The 11,826-nt window shown below is 40.8% G+C and overlaps 1 protein-coding gene and 2 pseudogenes across 1 annotated transcript in view; 1 reads left to right on the forward strand and 2 right to left on the reverse strand.

Moving 5' to 3' along the window:
* ATP7A (ATPase, Cu++ transporting, alpha polypeptide) overlaps positions 1–11,826 on the forward strand; it is a 342,426-nt gene that overhangs the window by 194,498 nt on the left and 136,102 nt on the right. The gene's annotated exons all lie outside the window — the stretch shown is intronic.
* LOC102853456 lies at positions 2,033–4,676 on the reverse strand (annotated as a pseudogene).
* On the reverse strand, positions 7,255–10,709 carry LOC102859964 (annotated as a pseudogene).

An 11,826-nucleotide genomic window follows, 5' to 3' on the forward strand; every position in this document is an offset into this window, starting at 1 on the left:
CCTGGAAAGGGTTAAACCGTGTGGCTCCTTGGAGGCAAGGATTCTGAGGCTCCGTCTAACATATTTTGGACATGTTTTGAGGAGAGACCAGTCCTTGGAAAGGGACATCATGCTTGGGAGGGTGGAGGGACAGCGCAGGAGAGGAAGGCCCTCTATGAGTTGGATTGATTCAGTTACTGGGATAATTGGGATGGGAGTTTAAGAGACGGTTCGATTGGCACAGGACAGAGTGGAGTTTAGGGCTGTTGTACATAGTGTCGCTATGAGTCGCAAGCGACTCCCCGGCACATAACAACAACAACAACAAGGTATTAAATATTATTTGGGCATAACTCCCTTCACATTAGATTGGGGCTATGAGAGAGGGTTATAGGTTATATTCTACCCTTAATCTTTACACAATGTTTGGTTTATCGGACATGGGTGATCAGTACTTAACTGTTACATATTATTATATACAAGCACTTTACTCCTTCATTGCCATTAAGTTGGAACCACCTAATAGTTGACTCTACAGTGGGTCTTCAGGGGATATAAAATGCACAGGAAGGTTGCCCATTTTTATCACTCAGAGCGTCTGCAGGATATGAACCACCCGCCTTTCGGTTGGAAGCACCAATCCCCACCCATTAGGCCACCATGGCTTCCTGTTTGTATTATGTTGTTGTTGTTGTGTACTATGGAGTTGGAACGGACCCATAGCTGACCTCCAGTGTGTTTTCAGAGGTAGTAAATTGCACTACAGGAGATTGCCCAATTTTCTCCCACAGAGCAGCTGGTGTACTTAAATTGTGTGCCTTCAGGTTGGCAGCACAACTCCATACCAGTAGGCCATCAGAACTCGTTATATGTATTTTAGAGGAGCTCAGTTCAATCCTCAACAGTCCACAGTTCAGTCGATGCTACTTCACACTTTGGCCCCCCCAAGTTTAAGTTCTTATCACATGCAAAACTTTTTCACTCCCATCATATCATCACAGAAGTTCTTTTTTAATGAAAAAAAGTTATTTTGAGTAAATGTTTGCAGTCCATATTGGTTTATCATTCAGTCATTCATAAATACCTTGTTTTATAGCATTCATGGTAACTGATTAATAGAATTTACTATTATGTCTAATCAAATCCTTATCACATATTAACTTTCCCTTCATCTTACTTATCTACTTATTAATTTTTGCTAAACTTTCCTTCCCTTGTCATCCTCCTTAACTCTCCAAGATTGAATCTGAATGTAAACTTTCCCATAGATTTTTATCATAGCAGTCTTATACCATAGTAGTGGAGAAACACAGTGAACTCTGGTGGCTTAGTGGTAAGGGATAATGCTACCAGTGCAAGTTATGTGGTTCAAATCCACCAACTGCTCAAATTAGCTTATCTGGGAGAAAGATGGACAGTTTCTTTTCATATGATTTACTGCCTCTGAAAACCCACTGGAGGGTCAGCTGTGGGTTGGTTGTGACTTGATGGTACTCAACAACAACAAAAGCAGTGGAGAAAGATGGGCAGTCTCATATCATGCTATTTACAGCCTCTGAAAACACACTAGAGGGTCAGTTTTTAGTTGATTCTGTCTGAATGGCACACCTTTTGTGACTGAATCCTCTGACTCAGCATAATTTATTTTAGATTCATCCATGTTATACAATATTTCACAAATTCTTGATGAGTTGTTATCATTGTTCTTTTTAGTTGCCATGAAGTTGACTAAGCAACAGATACGAACTATGCTTTGTTTTGTGCCATCTGCATCATCTCTGATCTACTTGTGTCACTGTGTCTGTCTATCTTGTTTAGGGTGTTTCTCTCTTTTTTCTGAGAAGAGGGTGTTTTCTTGTTTATTAGGGGTTGGAACCCCTCTCTGCACTACTAGCTAAGCTGAGAGATCCACTGCCTGTGGCGCAGGGTCTCGGCTGGACAAGGGTGGATGGCCGCCTGTGTGATCGTCTTCAGCAGCTCACAGGCTGGCTGTCTGCCTCCTCCTCTTCCTCCCCAGACACTGCTGGAGGGGTTGCTTGGCTGGCAGGTGGGTTCAATCAGAGTCCATGGTGAACATCTGGATGTCTTGTGGGTTCCAGTAGAGGCCTGCAGCCGAGTTGCACACTAGGGACCAGATGTAGGAGATAAAGAACTCCTATGGCTGCTCTTCTTCCACATATTTGAATTTCAGCTGTGGAAATTTCTTTAGTCCGTCTTTGGGCAGTGCTACGATACCTTACTTGATTATTTCCAGGACCCGTTCCATTGACAGCTCAGCTCCACCTTGTAGCAACCTTGAGCTAAAGAAGATGATCACCAGATCAATATTTTGCATTATATCCTGAAATGAAGGGTGGGTTCAAAATTATTCAAAGAGGTCTCGTTTGTAAAGCAGTGTGTACACCAAGCTCAGGTTGTAGTGAAGAGAATTTGTCAGGCAGGTATTGATGATCTCCAGCATCATTCTAATCACTAGAGGGATATCATTGGAACTCGGTGAACCTCGCAATGATTGTGTAGCTTGTTTCAAAACCTTGCTGTGTTTTTTAGACAGCATAGAAAACAAGCAGATGATTCTCTGGGAGGCCTACTGGTGGAGGGAATGAAACTGTGTTGACATATTTGCTAAGGCATCCAGACAATTGGTGGGATGATTCTTGTGTCTCTTGTCCTTGTCATGTTATACTGAATAGTTCTTATTACAACCAGTATTAGGAGACTCCCCAATGAAATTTCAGGTATAACACATTCTGAATACTATGTAGTATTTTTTATGATCCCTTCATGAATAGATCTATTGAAGCCGTCATCTTCTGTAAGAATTAATAATATTATAAGAGCCATATACACATGGTGTCAATTCCTTTCTTCAACATGATACAGGATCTCAAGAATTGGCAAAACAAGATTTTCTATGTCTGTCCACACCAATATGTACATTCTAATATTACTGTTTTGATGGAGTAATGTATACAAGAGGAGAGTCGCCTGCTGTTCAGAGTGCTGTGTACAAACTATTAAAGTTATCTGGAAACCATGTGAAATTGACGAGGGAAAAAGACTGTTATCTGTGTGTTCTTAAAGGACATAATGGCCTGTTTGTATGGATTCGGCACATCTGGTACATCCGTCAGGTTGGCTAACACCAGGAGAAGCAGGAGATTCTGGTTGGCCGGAGCCAAGGACAGCTGTGATGTTTGCTGATTGCTGCCCATGCCCCTAATGTGAAGACTGTCCGGAGTCCAGTTGCTACTCCCAATGCGAGTCCATACAGTAGTCCTCCCACATCAGATGGCTGAGAGAGAATGTGAGCTCCTGGAGGGGGTGGTTTTCTTGTCTGATGAAGTTATACAATAAAGTTTTCACAAGCTTGCTCATATATGAACGACATTGACCTTGCATCAAATATTTGTGACTGATGCTTTGTTGTAAAACTTCTTTGTGGAAGAGTTGAAAGGAGAGAAAAACCACCATTGTTGATATAGCTTCTAATGGTATTTCATAGGTAATAAATATCTAAGAGTGGAATATCAGTGATTAACTCCATCAAACAGCAGATCAATTCTTCCAGGAGATCCTCTGAGTCAGAACTGTAACTGCCAGATTTTTCTTCATAAGTAAAATGAAGTTGTAATTCCTCCTCAGACATCTCACAGCTGAACACTTTCAGCAAACAGCAATGCTTGCTACAGAGGGTCAAGAACTGCGGCCTTCAGTATGGATTGAGGTTCAATGTCAAGAAGACAAAGATTCTCACCACTGGACCAATTGGTGACATCAGGATAGATGGTGAAGAGATTGAGATTGTTAACAACTTTAGTCAGCTTGTCTTCACGGTCAACACTCTTGGCACCAGTAGCCAGGAAATCAAAAAACGTATTGCGATGGGCAAGTCTGCTGTTAGGGACCTTTCCGGGGTACTAAAGAGCAATGGTGTCACTCTGGAGACTAATGTGCGTCTGATACAGGCTATGGTCTTTGCAATCACTTGTTATGCGTCAGAGAGCTGGACAATGACTAGGGAGGATAGAAGAATTGATACCTTTGAGCTGTGGTGCTGGAGAAGAGTAGTGAATGTACCATGGACTGCCAAGAAAACAAACAAATTCATCCTGAAGAGGGTTAAACCGGGCTTTGTCTGACATACTTTGGACATGTTGTAAGGAGGAACAGGTCCTTGGAGAAGGACATAATGCTTGGGAGGGTGGAGGGATGGCATAAGAGGGGAAGACCCTCTATGAGATGGATTGATTCAGTGACTGGGGTAATCGGGATGGGTGTGTCAGAGGCAGTGCGATTGGCACAGGATAGAGTAGGGTTTAGGGCTGTGTAAATAGGGTCGCTATGAGTCGCAAACGACTCGACGGCACATAACAGCAACAATAATGTGTCTGCCAAATGAAGAGGTGGTTCTGACATTCTGCTGGAAGTTTTAGTTCTTTGATTTGGTAAAGGAAGATCTTAATCAGTACAACAGGGTTTCCTTTTTGAGGATTGTTCTCAACTAAGGACTTGCAGACTGAAATGGTTGCCTCCTCCAAGAGCTTCAGCTCTGCACTGCTAGTTGGTGCAGGGAAAGAAAACGAGAGAAGCTGATTCCAACAAGGATCATTCTCAGAGAGAGATTCTGTGGCGGATAACTTCTTCAAATACTCATTTTTCGAAAGATTGCTGATTCTGGTGCTGTTTGATTCCATCTTTTTAAAAAAATATTATTTTATTAATTTTAATGAACATTTACAGAGATCTAGGATTTCCATTCATTCATTGTTGCATTTTTCTCCCTGTCCACCCCTCCCCCCCCCATTTTGCTCTTCTCTTTGAAAAGTAAAATTCTTTGATTGGTATACAATTCCCCCCGCCCCAGTACACTCCACTATGTAACCTTCATTCTGGACTCTTGTCATAACCATAATACCCAATCATATATCGCTTTTAAACTCTTTTAATGTGGTAGATAGCTTGTCTTTAAGCCTTCATTTCTAGAAAACAACCTGTGTCCGCTGGCGGGAGACCCACTTTCAGCCCCACAAAGGGGCCAGCAAGGGGCAGCAGGGGATCTGGAGAAGCTGCAGTCTCCGTCACAGCCCAGGCTAGTGCACGCTGGCTCAGGCCTCCATGTTTCCACGTATCTGCGACTCCAGCTACTCCACGTCCCAGGGTGTTTGTTTCTCTCTTATGCTGACCCTCCACCTCTCCATTTGCCCCTCCTAACAACATGTGTTACATATGTGAGATGAAGTTTCACCATCCTTGCCTCTAAGGCACGCCCTGGTTGCACTTTCTCCAAGACATTTGTTCTTTTGCCAGTCCATTGCGTATTCATTCCTCTTCACCAGTACCATAACACATAGGCATTGATATCAAGTGCACATTACTGTTTAAACTGACATTCTCGCTGCTCTTTAGTACTTTGTTAAGGTCACTGTTTACAGATTTTCCCATTGCAATATGTCTTTTGATTTCTTGACTGTTAGTATCAAGTGTTAACAATTGCAGCTTACTTGGCTCCACAATCAACACTCTTGGTACCACCAGTCAGGAAATCAAAAGATGAATTGCATTAGGTAAATCTGCTGTCAGGGACCTTTTCAGAGTACTGAGAAGCAATGATGTCAATCTAGAGACTAAGGTGTGCCTGATCTAGGCCATGGTCTTCGCAATTACTGGCTTTGCATCAGAGAGCTGGATAATGACTAAGGATTACAAACGAAGAGGGTTCCTCTGAGTTGTGTTGCTGGAGAAGAATCTTAAACATACCATGGACCACCAAGAGAACAAATAAGTCTGTTTTGGAGAAGGTGAAATAAAGTTTTGCCTTGGAGGCTAGGATTTTGAAGCTCCATCTCACATACTTCGGGCATGTAGTCCAGGAAGGACTGATCTTTGGAGAAAGACATCATGCTAGAAAGGGTGGAGGGACAGCGCAGGAGAGGAAGACCCCAGATGAGATGGATTAATACAGTAACTAGGGCAATGGGGATAGGTGTATTGGTGTCAGTGAGACTGGCTCAGGACAGGGCAGCCTTCAGAGCTGTTGTACATAGGGTTGCTATGAGTTGCAGGCAACTCGATGGCACACAAAAATTACAGTACCAAGTGTGTTGACTTTGGATCCAAGTAAGTTGAAATCATTGACAGGTGTTTTGTTGTTTGTTTGTTTTTTTTAAAAAAAATTGGTATTTGTTTATTGTGCTTAAGATCTGGACACAGGATAAGCAAGAAATGTAAACATCACTGGCTTTCCGTTTGTTAAGGTGGCTACCAGGGTCCACATGGGAACTCTGGTGGCCTAGGGGGGAAGCTGCTATGCTGCCAACCCCAAGGCGCACAGTTTGATCCACCAGCTACTTTGTGGGAGAAACATAGGCCATCTTCTACCATGCAATTTTCTGCTTCTGAAAACCCACTGGGTCAGCTAGGCATTCATTTAGGTTCCACAGAACAGCAAGGTCCACAGGCTACAGAATCTGGCAGGTAACCACAGTGTTGGCAAAGCAGCATCATGGGCATCACACAGAGGAAGGCTTGACATCCCTCCTCCTCCATTCCCCTGGCACCTACCATTCTTATAACTGTGACAGCTCTCAGAACAAAAAGATAAAAGACTAACAGAGACATGCCTCAGGCTAAAGGACTTCATTTCTTTGCTGTTCGTGTTCTATAGCCACAGGACTCAAGGCTCAACATCCAGTAAAGGCATTATGAAGGGAAGATAAGGAGGCTGCAGTGCTGTTCTTTATTGTAATGCAATACAGATGGAAGAGCCATCTCTGAGTTCTCTAGCATACATACCATCACTCACTCTAGTTTTGGTGTATACATTGATTTCTCCTTCTGTACAAGACAGGTTTAAAGAGATGGCATTTATCTGAGAAATCAATCTTTGTCTCTAGAGGGAAAGATATATAGTAAAATGCAAACGATGTGCCACTCTTTTCTTACAGCTTGCAAACACGTGTGTGTGTATTTACACACACACACACACACACACACACACACACACACACACACACACACATTGTTTGCTTAGAAAATGAGATTTCTACATCATTGATATCTACCTGGGTGTTAACAAATAATCCCTTAGGCAGGTAATGGACAAATATAAAGAACTTTTGAATTTTCTATTTACATTCAGCCAAAAAAAAATAATCCCACCCCTTCACTGGTATACAGGTTATTAAATACACTAGGAAAATAAACATTTATTTCAAATATTTTAAAAGTCTTTTTATGTATAGTTTTCCATGTCCAAAGATGTTTGCTTGGTCATTAATTAAAAAATTCACTCAGCGTTTTTAAAGATGATTCATAAAGATATCTTTCAATGCTATCCTCTTGAAAACTTATTTCCATGAATGTCTTCAGTTTTCCTTTAATAATTAATCCAACTTCCTTCACTGTTGAGATTTTATGTTTACCTGTATTATTAGCCAAAATAATATGCTTAACAGCTGTGAGACACACAATGTCTTCAATATCATCTGAAATAACACACGCCCTTAGCTCTTCTAAAAAGGGCCTGACCACAGCAGAAGTCTTCATTATTATTCCTATTAAACATCTTGAAAATGGTGGAAGATCCGCAAGGCACTCTGGTGGGGTAAGCTCTTCTGTATCAGAAACCTTTTTTAATTGGTAACTTATCTCCATCACTGGTGCAGCAGAGTAGAAAGCACTCCTCGGTGAATGGATCTACCAGCATGCCAAGTCTGAATGGTGGCTGTAAAGTCCTGCGGAGGTGTCTGCACAGAATAAAGTAGCTGTAGGCCTTCTTCTGGTTGCTTTTTTGAAGCACCATGCAATACATTCCAACATGTTCTGAAAAGCTTTCTGGATTGTGTCAAATAGTGTTACCACCTCTTCATTTGAATCAGATTTCTGAAGTAAGAGATTTCTGGTTATCTCTTTCAGAATGCGAAGAAGTAATGAAATATTAAAAAAATCCCTTCACTGTTTGCATAATTCTAAGACTTCGCTTTAAAAGTTGTATCTGAAATTTATAGTCACCAAGGCCAATCATCACAACATCTTTGCCCACAGTGAGATAGGTCTGAATGATTTGCTGATAAATAACTCTATGGAGCTTCAGATATTCTTCTTCTTGATCTTGAATAAAAGGTAAAATTTTGTTTTCTAACCAAAATCCAGCATCTTCCAAAATAGATAAATATTTTCTTCTGAAGAAAACTTGTACTGAAGATGAATACTAAATCGACAATGGAGACTAAAGTCTTGGAGGGCTGTGACTTGACTGAAATGATGAGGTTTCTCACCCGATGACCGTAAAATCTATTCTAGATCTGCCTTTGATATGTCAAGTGCTTTCAAAAGAAGGTTCAGTTTCTTTCATGGAGCAGAGAGCAGGCATTCCCGATTCTTTGGATGGGTCAGCAAATACTCCAGGTAAATCAAAGCTAAATGAGGCTTTATGGGGCATGTATTATAGATTTGCACTTTTCGTTTAGATGCAGAATTACTCTTGCTTGGAGGCTGTTCCTCGGGCAACCAATCAGAAAAGAGCTCCAGACTATGTCCCACTTGTCCCCAGGAACGGAGACAATCTAACAAAGTGCAATAGTTCTTATCTACAGCTCCTTCTTCTTGACATCTTAATGTGGAGATGACACTGCAGCTGAAGGGAAGGACAGCAGAGGCTGGAACAAAGCACATTAGTATAAATAAAGGAGTTTTGCAGCAATCATCCATAAATACTTTAAGATACTGTGGAAGTGCAGCAGCAAACTTGTTAATGGTGTAAACTTTGGCTTCTTTATTATTTTCCAAACTTCTAGTAATACTTTTCCAGAGAATTACAATGATTTCTAACAAACCTGACATGGATGCAACATCGTTTACTGACAATGTTTGGTCTAGAACACTCACGTTCTCCTTTTCCCGTTCTTCATCCTCTTCTTGAGACTCCCTTACTGCTTTATGGATGCAGGCATTTAAGCAATGACAAATAACATGAATCAGCTTTGCTATGTTAGTGCAAGCAGTGTGTTCATGGGCATACTGGTAAAACCTCCTGGCGGCAGCGTGGTTCATCTGGATCAGGGTGACACAGCACTCACACCACACTTCCTCGGGCTGATTAACAGTCAAGAAAGAATTGAAGATGAGGCTGACCAAGCGCTGGACAACAGGTCGAGAATCCATTTCCAGACGAACCAAAATATGTTCCATAGGACATATATTCCAAAACTTAGCAGCTCTCACAGCTTTAACTTTCAGCAGCATATCAACAAAGGCCACTCTCACTTTCTCAGAATTGTCATGGAGACTGTATTTTAGTGTGGGCAAAAGCTGTTCTAATAATGGGTGGCTTAGCTTATTATCCAAAAGGATTGGCAGGCACTTAAAGACAAAACAACGAACATCAACTGAGCTTGTATCAAAAGCTAGTTCCCCAGTTACTTTCTTTAAAAGATCAGTAAGAATGATTGGAGGCATCAGTTCCCAGTAGTTAGAAGTTATATTGCAAACACCAAGAATTCCTGTGGAATGGACCAGTGGATAAGGATCTTCTAAAAGGCCGTATAGTTCTTCAAGCTGTTTCTGGATTTCACTACTATTTCAATAGTATTAAAGTTTGGATCTCTAATAGGAAATGCTTCAACAAACAAGAGAGCAGCATTTGATCGAACTTCATAGTTTCTGGCCTCTAATCCTCTCCAAAGGATGGGTTTATACAATCTCTAAAGTATCTCTTCTACTCCCTGTCGAATTTGGTTTTTATGATAAAAATAACTCAGCACCTCCCATACTTTTGAGTGGACTGGAGACTTTCTTTGGAGATTAGTTCCATGATACATGAAGTCTTGAATGCAACCATTCTCAATTGCCTCCAATATGTCCCCAGAAGACTTTCTTCAAGCTCTAAAATAGATTTCTGCAATGTATACCATCAAAGATTTTGGAATCCCTGTAACTGGTTTTTAATGATCCCATGGATCATTTTAATAAAGTTTTTATTCCAATTAAAGAGAAAACTAAGAAATCTTCCCTATTCTTTCTTGATATAATTAACATTTATGAAGCACTGAAGTAGCGTATCTTTTACATCTATACTTTCTCCCAAATCAAAATCAAAGCAATATAAAGCTCAATGAATACGCCAAAGCCGACATATATCTGCACCTGTTTTAGTCTCAAGACTCTTCCTTAATAACATGATAAATGCCGTTTTCCCCATCTCTTCTTTGGCAGACAGGCCTTTCTCCCACCAAGAAACACAAAGATCCTGAATGGAATTACACATTTTTCGTTCAGATTCAGGTAATGCATATAAAATTCCATTTAGTATGGTGGAGCACTCGAGAAAGGCATCATACTTCTCACTCCCATTTATCCTAGATACACACAACCATTACAGATATAACTGCATTAATTATTTCTATGTTTTTCTTCATTTTTGAATCATGTTCTATTTCCATGTCATCTTCAGGTTTTTTTTTTGTTTTTTTTTATTTTTTTTTTTATTTTTCATCTTCAGTTTTGATTTTTACTATCTGCCACTCATCCGCTGGGCTTTCTAATAACACATCTGTTAATAAATTCTTGAATCGTTGCCATAGTTCCTCTTTCTGTTTACTTGATAATTCATCTAATAATTCACTTAGATCAAAAGGGTCAGAGGCATCTTTATGTTGTTGAACAAATTGTACAAAGTCTTCCACACATTCCTTAGATACTGCTTGTATAAATGTCTCACGTTTTGCCATGGCAGATGAAACTGTTTTCACAGGTCATGTGTTGTGGTGACCCAGAATATGAGGAAGCATATGTGTCCACCAGGTTCCTGCTGTTCTCAAGCCCCTCTGCCCCAAGTGAAAGCCCCATATCAGCACCGCTCGGCTTAGCTCCCCACAACCTGGCAATTCCCACTCTCGGACCAAAATTCAAACACACCCGCCAGTGCTGCCACTCTAACCTCACTTTTGACAGTTTACATTTTTATCCATCTATCATGGTGTTGATTATTGATTCAGTCTTAATGATTTTTTAAAAATTTATTATTAATTTCAGAGACTTTGGATTTCCATTCATTCATTGTTGCACTTTTCTCCCCTCCCAACCCTCCCCCCCCAGTACATTACCGTCTTGGAAAAGTAAAAGAAGAATTCTTTCATTGTTTTACAATCCCTCCCCCCAGGTCCACTCCACTATGCAGCCTTCCCTCTGGACACGTATCATGACAAAAATACCTAATCACAGATCCCTTTTAAGCAGTTTTCTCCCTTACCTGTTTCAATGCTGTATACATTATTGAACCCATCTTTCTCAGTCTCCCCCCAACCCCGATGTCAGTCCTGTTTTACAACAGTGGTACCATGCAGTATTTGTCCTTTTGTGACTGAAATACTTCACTCAGCATGATGTCCTCCAGGGTCACCTAGTTTGAATAATACTGCATGTGTTCCTTGTTTTTCAATGCAGCGTAGTATTGCTTTGTGTGACTATACCACAGCTTCTCTATCCATTCCTTTGTTTATGAGCACTTAGGTTGTTTCCAACTCCTTGCTATTGTGAATAAAGCCACGGTAAACATGGATGTGCATATATCTGCTTGGATGTCAGTTATGGTCTCTTTGGGGTATATTTCCAGTAGTGGAATTGCTCGGTCAAATAATATCTCTATTTGCAACTTTTTGAGAAAGCGCGATACGGCCTTCCACAGTGGTTGCACCATTTTACATTCCCACCAACAATGAATAAGGGTTCCAGTTTCTCCACAACCTTGCCAACATTTGTTCCTTGCTGTTCTGTTAAATTTTGCTATTCTGACTGGGGTGAGATGATATCTCATAGTTGTTTTGGAGGATTTTTTTTATTAAAAAA

Source organism: Elephantulus edwardii, unplaced genomic scaffold (genome assembly GCF_000299155.1).
Source record: "Elephantulus edwardii isolate Elephantulus edwardi_28Jun2011 unplaced genomic scaffold, EleEdw1.0 scaffold00378, whole genome shotgun sequence".
NCBI classification, from domain to species: Eukaryota; Metazoa; Chordata; class Mammalia; order Macroscelidea; family Macroscelididae; genus Elephantulus; species Elephantulus edwardii.